We start from the raw sequence: 10,578 nt of genomic DNA on the forward strand, positions 1-10,578 counted from the left end.
ACAGCCAGCTCGACAACTCAGCCGGCAATCAGAACACTGAGAATAAACCTACCAGCAGACCCTCCTGGGATGTTTTAGGCGCATGCCCAAAAAAATCAAGGTGGACGACTCACTGGAAGATCTCAGCAATTAAATAAATTAGAATGGACAGAATTACAGAGGAATGCCCCCGTTTCCCCTGGGAAAAGGAGACTTCAACAGCGAGCTGCTGTCACAACAACTGATAGGAGTGAGACAGCTGGAAATAATGGAATTCCCCTCCAAAACAGATTTGCCCCACTACAGAATGAAAACCAGGAAAATTATCCATCTTCTGAGAGCAATAAAAGGTTTGAGAACAACCTTAATTCTAAACAGTCTTCTCCTAAATTGCCAGAGAAAGAGCGCCCCACCGGACCAAGAACCCTAATAATGGGCAACACAGCTGTGGATGGGATTAAAAACTTCTGCAACAAGAAAAACACAGAAGTTATGATTGGTACCAGTAACGTGGCGTCCAATATCTCAGAGAATATTCTGGCAATCACAGAAAAGCGCCCGTCTCTAGAAAACCTTATTATACACTGTGGAGCCATGGATGACGTGGCTAAGAAAAAATCTGAAGGATTGAAGGAGGATTTCACTCGTCTTCTGAATATTGTTGGAGGTCTCAATATCAAGGTGTTTCTCAGCAGACTCTTTGCACAGATTTTCTGTGGAGATGAGATTTTTTTGAGACTTCTGATGATTAATAAGTGGTTGAAAAAAACATGTGAGAACATGGAGTATCAACAACAATGATAACGCTGCCTCCAACAGCTCCAACAGAAACAATCAGACAGTTGGCTGAGAAAGAGAGGTCATCACAAAAGGTCTTCCCGCTGAAATTCACAGGAGAGATGGACCCCCCCGTTATACCCCCCTCCCCCAAAACCCAGACCGACACCCCTGGTAAACCCCCCTCACCACAGACCCCGACCCAGACTGCACAGAACTCTCCCATCTCCTCACTGAGCCCACTTTTTGCTTTACTGGATTCTGGAAAAAAAATACCTCAAGATGGCGCCGACGATGGCAGCCTCGGAGCTTCACTCTCTCTTTGTTTTTGTATTTTGTGTTTTTATGTTTTTTGAGCCACAGTTCTGTGGTGTCGGGCCACAATCCTGTGGTCTCATTCAGTAGAGAGGAACTTCTCAACATCATAGAGTCCTCTCTTGGGATTTTTTCACCATCTTTCATCAATCCGAGGTTCACTGAGCTCCTGGCGAGTGGGGCTGCGGCTCTATACGGGATTCTGCGCCAAAAACGTCGAAGGGGAAAGCGTACTGGCGTGCTGGTAAAGCTCCGCAAAAGAGGACTTCGCACACCACTGCCTTCAATTCACCTGGCAAATGTCCGCTCTCCAAACAACAAGATGGACGAGTTGCTTCTCCTCACCGGTAAAAACACGGACCTCCGCGGATCAGCGGTTCTCTGCTTCACCAAGACATGGCTGAGTGAAAACATCCCGGACCGCGCACTGCTGTTGCCGGACTTCCAGCTGCTCAGAGCGGATCGCAGCGCGGCCCTATCGGGGAAGAAGCGAGGAGGCGGAATCTGCTTTTATTAAACGAAGGTTGGTGCAGAGACATAAAAGTGCTGGGAAAAACACGTAGCCCGGATCTGGAGTCATTTTCCATAATCTGTAAACCGTTTTATTCACCGAGAGAGTTTTCCTCGTTTATAATAATCGGCTCATATTTTCCACCGCATGGCTGCACTTCTGCCGCAGAAAAACATCTTGCTGAGCTGATTATAGACCTGGAGAAAAAATACACGGACTCTTTCATCATAATACTGGGAGATTTTAACAGAACAAACCTCTCCCATGAACTCCCCAAATACAGACAGCATATTAAGTCCCACCAGAGACCAAAACACACTGGACCATTGTTACACAGCTTTAAAGGACTCATATCATGCTGTTACCAGGGCTGCTCTGGGTTTTTCGGATCATTACCTAATCCACCTCATCCCAACCTACAGACAGAGACTAAGAGCTTTCAAACCCAAGGTTCACACTGTTAAGAAGTGGACTGAGGAATCAAAGCAGACGCTACACGCCTGCTTTGAATGCACAGACTGGACTGTTTTTGAAACCTCAGCCACTGACTTAAACCAACTAACTGATGTGGTGACATCATACATCAGTTTCTGTGAGGACATGCGTGTGCAGACCAAGACCTTTTGCACCTTTGGGAACAATAAGCCATGGTTTACTCCACACCTCAGGAATCTGCGCAGGGAAAAGCTCACAGCAGTGGAGATTGGGCGCGGTACAGGCAGGCCAGGAACAAACTAACAAAAGAGATCAAAGCAGCTAAGAGAAGATACAGTGAGAAGCTTAAGAACAGCCTTTCTACTGGTGACACTTCAGCTGTATGGACTGGTCTGAGAAACCTGACTGCCTACAAGAGCCCCTCCACCCATCCTGAACAGAGTCGTCTCCTGGCCAACCCTCTGAATGGCTTCTACTGCAGACATGACAAGAAGCCATTCACACATCAAACCATCTCCTCCACATCCCATTCAGGAACAAATTCCTCCCATAAAGCAACCAACCCCCTACCTTCAGATCCTCTGCCTGCACTAAAGATCTCCGAGGAAGATGTAAACAGGCTCTTTCAGCGCATGAAAACAAAGAAAGGACCTGATAACGTCTCCCCATCATGCCTGAAAGCCTGTGCAAATCAACTCGCTCCGATCTTCACAAGGATCTTCAACAAGTCACTGGAGAAATGTGAGGTCCCCTCCTGCCTCAAACGATCCACCATCATCCCGGTGCCCAAGAAACCCACCATCGTAGGATTAAATGACTACAGGCCTGTAGCCCTGACATCTGTGATCATGAAATCCTTTGAGCGGCTGGTGTTGAAGCACCTGAAAGACATCACAGGCCCCCTGCTGGACCCCCAGCAGTTTGTTTACCGAGCAAACAGGTCGGCAGATGATGCTGTTAACTTAGGTCTACACTTCATCCTGCAACACCTCGACCACCCAGGGACGTACGCCAGGATCCTGTTTGTAGACTTCAGCTTGGCCTTCAACACCATCATACCAGACATCCTCCACCAGAAGCTCACCCAGCTCAACGTCCCAGCTTCCACCTGTCAGTGGATCAACAGCTTCCTGACGGACCGACAGCAGCAGGTGAGACTGGGGAGCATCTTCTCCCGATCCAGATCAATAAGTACTGGTGCCCCCCAGGGGTGTGTTCTATCCCCACTCCTCTTCTCCCTGTACACAAATGACTGCACCTCATCGGACTCGTCCGTGATACTCCTTAAGTTTGCAGATGACACCACTGTCATTGGACTGATCCAGGACGGTGATGAGTCTGCACACAGACAGCAGGTGGATCGGCTGGTACATTGGTGCGGTCAGAACTACCTTGAACTGAACCCACTCAAGACTGTGGAAATGGTGGTTGACTTTCGGAGAACACCACCCCCATACACCCTCCTCACCATCCTCAACAACACTGTATCGGCCGTGGACCACTTCAGGTTCTTAGGAATCACCATCTCTGGGGACCTGACATAGTCTTCACACATAGACACTGTTCGAAAGAAGGCCCAGCAGAGACTGTTCTTCCTGAGGCAACTCAAGAAGTTCAACCTTCCACAGGAGCTGCTGGTGATCTTCTACACTGCCATCATTCAGTCTGTCCTGTCTTCATCCATCTCAGTGTGGTTTGGCTCATCCACAAAACAGGACAGGTCCAGACTGCAACGAATAATCAGGACTGCAGAGAGAATAATCAGGGCTGACCTTCCCTCCATCCAGGACTTATACAGGTCTAGGGTCAGTAAAAGAGCTGCTAAAATCTCTGCAGACCCCACACACACTGCACATAAACTGTTTAGAGTTTTACCTTCAGGCCGTCACTACAGAGCACTGTTCACTAAAATCAGCCGCCACAGAGACAGCTATTTCCCCCAGGCTGTTTCTCTGATGAACATTTAATAGAGTACAAAACAACAGCATACAGATGTTGCAAATGCACCTTTTATTAGATATGTGTATATTGTACATTTTAAATTGTAAATTTGTATATTCTGTAATGCAAAAACAGGACAAAAGAGCCAAGTGTACCGGAGTCAAATTCCTTGTTTGCATGCACGAACTTGGCAATAAAGCTGATTCTGATTCTGCTAACATGAAAGGAGCTCTTAAAATCTGGACCCAAATGGCTCTGACATCTCCTCCATTCAACACCCCCCGTGGCCGAGGCCCTGCTATTAAACCAACATCTTCCAAATGCCGCAGACCTCCACCACCTCCTAATCTATCTCCTCCTAATCAGGACCTTCAAATTACTTCTCTGTGATACAGTCTGGGCCCCAGTTGTAACTCTATCAGAAATGAGCATGTCCAGGAAAAACTTGGGCCCCTATTGTAAAATCTCTATGCTTATACGGGACAGAAAGAACAAAGCCAAAAGGATAAGAGAGTAATAAACAATCAAAAAACACCATAAACTGTCAGGTACAACCAGACACAGAGTTAATATCAGCTACTAAGTCATATAAACTGGCATTATTGAACATTAGATCTCTGTCAGGATCTTGATGTTATGTTTTTAACAGAAACATGGTAACATGAATTTAATGAAGCTCCCACTCTGATAGAGGCGACGCCTCCGAACTACAATTTTCTTTGTGAGAGCAGACAGCAACGAAAAGGTGGAGGGGTGGCCACTTTGTTTAAAAATTTATTAGAGTGTAAAAAAGTATTTCTGGGCAAATTTGACTCTTGAATATTTGGCTCTCCAGGTAAAGAGCCCGGTCTGAACCATGTTCTTGAATATTTACAGGCCTCGTAAGTCCAAAACAAACTTTTTCAGTGATTTTGATGAACTTTTATGTGTGATATGTGTTGATTATGACTGTTTAATTATTGTGGGAGACTTGAACATTCACATGGACAATCCTGAAGACAGAAGTGCAATAGATCAATGTGACACTCTTAGAAATTTTGGTTTGACTCAAAATGTTAAACAGCAAACGCACAAACAGGGACATATTTTGGACTTGATCATCACTAAGGGTCTAAACATTTCCAAGTGTCTGTAACTGATGTTGCCCTATCTGACCACTTTTCTGTTATTTTTGAAACCATCATGACTCAGTTTGCCAAAGAGACATGATAAGAAAATGCATCTTTCAGGACGGTGCTGCTGAAACCTTTAACCAGATTTACTCTTCTACCTCCACTTTGCCCTGTAACACTGTAGATGAGCTGGTAGATAACTTTCATTCTAAAATCTCGGACATCATTGATTCAATTGCTCCAATTAAAGTAAAAGTCGTTTCTGGGAAGACAATGTCTCCATGGAGAAGTGCTCTACCAGTCAGAAGTGAAACAAAGGAGTGTCGAAAAGCTGAACGCAGGTGGCGAAAGACTGGACTCCGGATTCACTATATTATCTATAAAGAAAGACTATACAGATATAACCTACAACTGAAAAATGCAAGGGAATCCTTCTTTTCTGAGATCATCAGCAAAAACATTAACAATGCTCGTGCATTATTTGCCGCGATTGACAGGCTAACAAACGCTCCTGTAACTTTAGCATTTGAACTCCACTCTACCAGGGCCTGCAATGAATTTGCTAAATTCTTTACTGAAAAAACTATAAAGATCAGAGAGGCGGTCAGCACATCCACATCAACTCCAGTACCAATGTTGTCTCCAACTAGAACTGATTTTGACAAAATTTCCCAATTTCACCAAATAAACTAAAAAAACTTAGAAGAAATCGTACAGCATCTAAGCTCTTCTTCCTTCTGTCTCGATCTTTTACCCACAGCTTTCCTTAAGAAAGCTTTGCCTGTAATAGCATTTGATTTAACACAAATAATAAACTTGTCCCTTTGGTCAGGTGTTTTCCCCCAGGCTCAGAAAACAGCAATTATCAAACCTCTATTGAAAAAGAGCAACATGGACAAGCTGATGATCACTCCATTTTATTAGAGCGCCTGGAAAACTGGGTTGGCCTTTCTGGTACAGCACTCAATTGGTTTAAATCCTACTTGAAGGACAGGGACTTTTTTGTGTCAGTAGGTAACTTTACATCAGAGACCACAAAAATCACATGTGGCGTTCCCCAAGGGTCCATCTTAGGGCCGGTCCTATTCAATATCTACATGCTCCCCCTAACTCAGATTTTAATAAACGGAAGTTATCATAACTATGCAGACGACACACAGCTATACGTTACAATGTCACCAGGTGACTATGAACCCATTCAAGCGCTGGGTAAATGCTTAGAAGAAATCAATGCATGGATGTGCCAAAATATTCTTCAGCTGAATCAAAACAAAACTGAAGTAATAATCTTTGGACCAAAGGAGGAGCGTTTAAAAGTTAGCACACAGCTTCAGCTCATACAGCTAGAAATCACCAGTCAGGCTCGAAACCTGGGTGTAGTGATGGACCTGAACCTTCAGAGGCATATAAAGACAGTAACAAGATCAGCCTTCTATCACCTAAAGAACATCTCCAGGATTAAAGGACTAATGTCTCAGTAGGACCTTGAAAAACTAATTCATGCGTTCATCTTTAGTAGAATTGATTACTGCAATGGTGTCTTCACAGGTCACCTTAAAAAGTCGATCAGACAGCTGCAGTTGATCCAGAACGCAGCTGCCTGCGCCCTCACTAGAACTAAGAAAGTGGAGCACATCACCCCGGTTCTAAAGTCCCTACACTGGCTCCCTGTAGCTCAGAGAATAGACTTTAAAATACTTCTGTTAGTCTATAAATCACTGAATGGCTTAGCACCAAAATACGTTACAGACTTGTTGTCAGTGTATCAACCCAGACCTCTCAGGTCTTCTGGCTCAAATCTACTCAGCATACCCAGAACCAGAACCAAACATGGATAAGCAGCTTTTAGTTCTTATGCTCCACTAATCTGGCATAAACTCCCAGAAAACTGTAAAAGCGCTGAAACCCTAAGTTGCCTTAAATCAAGATTAAAAACGTATTTGTTTAGAGTGGCCTTTGAATGTGTTATCTAAACATTATTAGTAAAGCTTTCAGTCCAATTTTCCTTTCATTTTCTTATCCATCATTCTATTATCTTTATTTTATTTTATTTTATTTTTTTTAATTACCTCTGTTGTTTGATTTTCTGTATCATTGTAATGTTTTTCCTTATGTACAGCACCTTGAGTGCCTTGTTGCTGAAAAGCGCTATATAAATAAACGTGACTTGAGATCATTGAGACTTCTGTCTGTGCTTCAAACTGTAAGGTAAAGTCCCATAACATTTGTATATGTACATTGTTATGCAGTGGGACACAGCTCTGTTTAGGTGGTGCAGACACACCACACACATCTCTTTGACGGCTCTGAAATTAAGCACCTCCACCACTGTCTGTTTAGCGTGCCAGTCACAGGAAAAGTACAGAAACAACACAGGAGAAATAGTGCATATTTAGCAGAAGCACACGGAGCATAATCTGAAAAAAACAAAGGCATGGGTCGCGAAAGGGACACAGTGGTCTGACACCTGTTCTGGATTTCTCACTTGCTAACAACATCATAGGAATTTGTATTAGGAGGAAAAATCATAATTGAGCTTAATTGAGTCAAGCAATGTTTGTAGCTGTAAAAATCTGCATTCAGATGCAATCATACTTTGAGGTTCAAGTGTTTCTCCTTCATTGCTTGCTTATGTGCTCTGTAGTGTGAAAATCCAGGAATCTGATGTACATGCAACACAGCCATTTTTTGATCAATGAGAAATCTATCAAGTATGTTGTGAGGTTAAGCAGTGACATCAGGCAAAAAGCTGAAATCTTAGTAAAAGCTGAGGTAATAAGAACTATGGCTCCAGTAGTTGAGAATGGCAATATGGTGATTCCGCTGTCACTTGGAAACAAATCTCCTTTCTTTAGTTTCTTCTAAAGTGTGTTGCTTCACCTTACTTTCAGATTTAGCTTGTTTTTAGCTGTGTAGTTCTTTTACTACAACTTCAAGAAATAAATCAACTGTTCCATCAGAATGTTTAAACGACAACTGTATGAGGTGCAGATGACATTTTAAATGAGTGCAGTCAACTACTCTGATAACAATCAGTTAAAAGTGCCTTGATTGGGACCCCAAGCCCAAACTTGTGGTTGTTTTGAGACACCACAATGATGTAGGAATTCTGCTCTTAAATGTATGCTTTGCACTGTTGTACTGCTCTCGCACTCAATACTGCTCTATATTTACTCTCACTCACTTAAAACTGTGCACATATATTTATATTATATTGTAGATATGTTTATACTGTCTAATTTGTATTGTATTGCACCGACTACGCCAAAACAAATTCCTTGTATGTCCAAAAACGTACTTGACAATAAAGCTATTCTGATTCTGATTCTTTAAACTTACATAGTTTTCCTTTGTGTTATAAGTTTCATGTAGACATACTAACAAGAAGATAAATTAATCGCATGGGACACATTAATATGCTATTTTATTACAGTTCCCTGAGTTCTGTGAAATTGTGTTGGGATGATTTGCATGATCTACAATAGGTCAATATGGCCAAAACGTATTATGTACATTATTCTGCATATGATCTAAGATCTAATGTAAGCAAGACTCAGTGTTGTGAAAATCTGAAAGTTCAAAAAGCTTCAACAGCAATAACAAAACTTAAAATTTTCCATTAATTACAACTATATTATGACTGACATTTAGGAACTTTGTTTCAAATTTTCATAACTCAAATGGCCAAATTTGTCCAAACACAACCTCACGCAACTGATCAGTTATTTTACTGTAAAACAATAGACCACAAGACATGTTGAGCTGCTTTATACTGGGTATTATCAGTAACAAACAAGCAAAACTACTTGTGTGCTTGTGCTAGTTTTTTAAAAGAATCATGTGGAAAATTGACCTATCAGTGCTCTTCTACAAACAACCCCTTTCAAAGTTCCTGAACCTGGAAATAGCACAACCCCCTCTGCAGAAACCGTGGGGCGTAAAATTATCTACGATTCTGTGGTACTTCCTGCAGAGGTTTGTGTTCTCAGAGGAAAATTCTTACAAAGGAAATACAACTCTCAATACTTTTGGTGGTGCATGCACACAATATTTACCATCCAAGTGAAAAAGAGCAATGTAGTGTCATTTCATGTTTTGTTTAATATTGTATTTTTAAGCTTACTTCTGATATTGGAAATTGCAGAAATAAATCAGGCATTGTCACATTCTCCATTACGCTCTAATTGAGAGAAAGAACAATGCACAATGCTGGGCCCCACAGATGTACTCGCTTGAGTCCGCCCCTGCATGCCTCCAGTGTAAAGGTGATGGAAACATCCAGATAAGTGGCTCCTTGTGAATAAGGCTCAGCTAAAGCAAACAGAACAGCTCATTTTGTGGAGAGTACTAAAGTTTCCAACAAGAACCCAAAGATACACTCAAGATGTTCCAGTCTTTTTAGAAATTATCATGCATTTACCTAGTCTTAAGTTTAATACAAGCTGATTTAGGAGAAAACAAACTGAACATATTATGGTCTGAAACAGAACTCCTACTATTTAATATAATAAGATTTTGTTTCAATCAATGAAAAGGAAAATTTTTAATCAGGATGGGGAACAAAACATGAATATGAACACCATGGCAGCTGATGCTTTAAATAAATTGACAGATCTACTACGTATTTATGTGGAAGCTGTATTTTTTAATGAAAACCCCTGAATACACATCTTTTTTAACTCAACGTAGTTATGATAATGTGACGGCATATATAGACGCCTTATTAAATAAAGTAAGTTAGGCTGTCTTTCTTGAAAAACAAAGCAGTACACCTTCTCTTGTTTATAATACAAACTCTTTTCCTGATAAGAAAGTCTTGAAAAAACCTTCAAGACGTCTTAAATTTTGCGTTCATCAGTCATCACGCTCATGCATTTTGCGCATTTCCTTGTTTTGGTGTAAATCAGAGTAATAAACAAACGCACTTCACCTGGTTTTCTGCGCTGTGATGCGGTTCAGGTCAACCCTCTCCGGCGGTCCGAAGAAACACTGAGGCGCAAAACGACTGCGCCCGGTGAGGGCAGGAAAATCAGGCGGTGCGGATGTTTCCTGTCCAATTGCGGCTCCTCTGTGTGATGGCACAGGCGCGCGCGCTCCTCCTGATGTTTGTGTGTGTGTCGAGGCGCTTGTGCTGCGCGTCCAGGTAATGACACCAGCACGGTCCTCACTTTGATTTCCGCCGTGGAAATCCACGCACTCTGAGGTGGATCGTTGGGTTCTTGGTTGTTGTGTTGTGACACTTTTCAACCAGCAAGGGAGGCGCCCTTAATGTTGCTCAATGTGCAGTTAACTTGATTTAGAGACCTCACCACCTCCACCCCTTGTGTCAACAGTGCACACCACTCGGTTAAACATTTTATTTAAAGAATATATGTCAGCTTTAAAATATATAATTAATTGTTACCATGTCTTGCTAAATTATTCACAACCTTGGAGCGTTTTTAGACTTTGTCACATTACTATTATAAACTTACCTATATTTTACTGAGATTTAGGTTATAGAACCAA

At 42.1% G+C, this 10,578-nt stretch overlaps 1 protein-coding gene across 2 annotated transcripts in view; it reads right to left on the reverse strand.

Moving 5' to 3' along the window:
- LOC124872830 (hyaluronan and proteoglycan link protein 1-like) overlaps window positions 1–10,278 on the reverse strand; it is a 46,505-nt gene extending 36,227 nt beyond the window's left edge. The window contains exon 1 of one of the 2 annotated variants that reach the window (XM_047373209.1): window positions 10,001–10,278. The gene's annotated coding sequence lies outside the window, so the exon portion shown is untranslated. Of the gene's footprint in view, window positions 1–9,995 lie in introns of both variants that reach the window. The other variant, XM_047373210.1, reaches the window with a different exon arrangement.
- Window positions 10,279–10,578: the final 300 nt, after the last annotated feature.

The sequence above is a fragment of the Girardinichthys multiradiatus genome, chromosome 8 (genome assembly GCF_021462225.1).
Source record: "Girardinichthys multiradiatus isolate DD_20200921_A chromosome 8, DD_fGirMul_XY1, whole genome shotgun sequence".
In the NCBI taxonomy this organism is placed as follows: Eukaryota; Metazoa; Chordata; class Actinopteri; order Cyprinodontiformes; family Goodeidae; genus Girardinichthys; species Girardinichthys multiradiatus.